The following is a 2,989-nucleotide window of genomic DNA, read 5'->3' as shown; positions in this document are numbered from 1 at the left end:
AACGGTGTGAAATGATGGTAAAACAGGGAGGAGAGAAAATCTGGAGTGAGGATTTTTTTTATAGGAGGAGGAGAAGGAAAAATAGAAGAAGGGAGGAAGAGTAGATGAGGAGAAGAGGAGTAGGAGAGAGGAGGAGGAGGATCATAATAAACAGTAGCTCTGCGGCCACCGGAGAGGCTTTAAAATTTGCATTCTGTGTGTCAATTAATGCCCTGGGTTGTCCCGGTGATAGAAGGGGGTTGAAAAGTGGAAAAATGAGAAAAAGTTGTTGGTGGGGATGAGGTTTTTGAAAAAATGGGGAGTAAATGGTTGATGGGTTAAGGGAGAATATTAGTTGAGAGACTGTGGGGGTTGGTAGAAGACATAATGGAGGGGGTGAATATTATGGGGAGGATGTAGTAAGATGAGTTGAGGATCACCGGTAAAGAAATTAGAATGAGAAACTGGAAATGTGGATGAAATGTTGTGTAAAATTAATATTATGTGGAATAAGAGCGTGTGATTTTTGGAATAGAGCTTTGATAATAATTTAATCTAAAGTTATGCAATTTTGATTGGAAGATTATGAATAGACTATGATGAAAGTAACATGTAAATAGAATATAAAGTGGCATAAAAAGCTTGTGATTTTTGGAATAGAGCTTGATTATAATTTCTCTATAGTGATCACAATTTTGATTGGAGATTATGAATAGACTATGACGAACGTAGTACTATAAATTTTGAACGCCTTGAATGTGTTCCTCTCTATCAGGAGATAATTAATGAAATTCAAACATAAAATAAGATTAGTAACAACATAATTTCAATACTTTGATGCCGTTTCTAGTTAAATTTTAACTAAATAAATTACTGTATTTATCTTTTTTCTGTATAGGGCTACTTTTATAGAAATAGAAAGAATTAAAATCTTCGTACCTTTTTTGAAATATTTAATCACATAAATAATAATATTTCAGATAGGTACTAAGATTTTTATTTTTCTCTCTATTTTTTTGATATAACTGTAATATTGATTGAATCCATATTCCTTCTCGTTTGTTATAATGTAGTTCATTGAACCACAAGCTGATCCAATTCAGTTTAAGCTTTCACTGTGCAAACTTTCCTAAATGAAGAGACCGTTATTGGACTTGAACCCTAAGGGCCGGTTTCCGAGCTCGGGATCTAGCTAAGTTCTAGACTTTAAACAGCTGGAGTCAGAAAATTGGCTTTCCAAAACGGGGCGTAGTTGCACTCCACGTTAAATCAAATTTCGAAAAACTAGAAAATTGAACACAAATAAAATAAACAGAAAATAGTGTAAAGTTTCAGCTATTTTAAATTGTTCAGGAATGTTCCATTTCGTCAAGGAAAAACGTTTCCAATTATATAGAAATGAGAAACTTAAGATTTATTTTGCTGCAACTATTTACTGCGACTACGCCCCGTTTTGGAAAGCCAAGTTTCGGACTCCAGCTGTTTAAAGTCTAGAACTTAGCTAAATCCCGAGCTTGGAAACCGGCCATAAATATAACAAATATTAATTTTGTGGTCCCTGTTGGTAGATATCTCCAGCAGTCCATATCGTCTTATAACCATTATTGGGAATAATAATACATAAGCGTTTCATGCTAATTCTATAGTATAACTAGCAATCAGGCTCGCTTCGCTAGCCATATCCGTCTAGCCAGGGGGCTCAACCCCTGGCCCCCCGACTGGATCGTCCGAAATGAGATCAACCTGACAAAATTTTTAATTTACTTACCAGAACAACTATTTCGAAGAGGTACTCTCTCTAGATTATAGTTCTATATTAACACATGGTATGGACATTTCAATTTAATTTTAGATATTGGAATAAGAAGAATATACATGCTAAAAGACGACTTTAAACCGTTAAAAACCACCCTTAGAGTTGAAATATCGCCAAAAGATTTCTTAGTGCACCTGTAAAGGGCCAACTGAACAACCTACCAAATTTGAACGTTTTTGGTCCAGTAGATTTTAAGTTCTGCGAGTGAGTGAGTGAGTCAGTCAGTGAGTGAGTGCCATTTCGCTTTTATTTATATAGATGAAGTACTGCGTATCATCAATGTTTCAAGAACAAGGGGATATATTATTACAAAACTGACGTTTGAAACTAGAATAGCATCACAAGACGCCCTATAGATCTCCAGTATTAACTAGAATGAAACTTCTTGTAGTAGAATATGTGGTAGAACAAGAAGTATGAATAGAGTACAACGAAAGGTGAACCTCCAACATTCTACGCCACACACAAAAACGCGCTACAAATTCCGTACGCGCGTTCTCGCTGCTTTGTCACGCCCTCAGACCCTTCAACCACCACATATCACCCCCTAAAATCCACCCCCTGGAATATCACCTCCCCCCCCCAAAAGATCCTTCTCGCGACGACACCGCTGTACGCGTCGATTAACAATCTCCATGGCAACTCGAACATAACGTGATCACAGAGCTTTATCTCTTCTCTTCTTTCTCCTCCATCTCTCATCCTCCTATTACTCCTCCTTCTCCACCTCCTCCAACCCCCTCACGTCCTCCTCCACCTCATCATCATCCTCCCACCTCAACCATTCCCCATCCAACAGCTTGAGTGTGGCAAAAATTCACCCCCGTTAGTTCGTTCATGCAGACACTGAAACCTCTCTCGTTCGAAAAGCGCTCACCTAACCTCACCTCTCCACCATCATTGACAACTGAGGTCTCTGTATCTTCACCCCTACCCCCCTACAGTGTTAAAGAGGGTGGGGAGGGGTTTTATTGCGTCATTTAAAATGACTGAGCAACAATGTCATCATTTTTGATGGCGTCATGATTGGTTCTCTGTTGCGTTTGCGGGAGGGAGTTTGTCGATAACTTTCTCTTTTTTCGTTCGAGAAATTTGTATCAACTCTTCAAAATCTTAACGTATTTGTACGTGTACATTATACTCTCAGTATTTGTAGTTCATCTTCTAGAAAGTTCCAACGTATTTGTCCAATAT

This window comes from Nilaparvata lugens, chromosome 6, assembly GCF_014356525.2.
Source record: "Nilaparvata lugens isolate BPH chromosome 6, ASM1435652v1, whole genome shotgun sequence".
Taxonomy (NCBI): Eukaryota; Metazoa; Arthropoda; class Insecta; order Hemiptera; family Delphacidae; genus Nilaparvata; species Nilaparvata lugens.
This window is presented reverse-complemented; position numbering follows the sequence as displayed.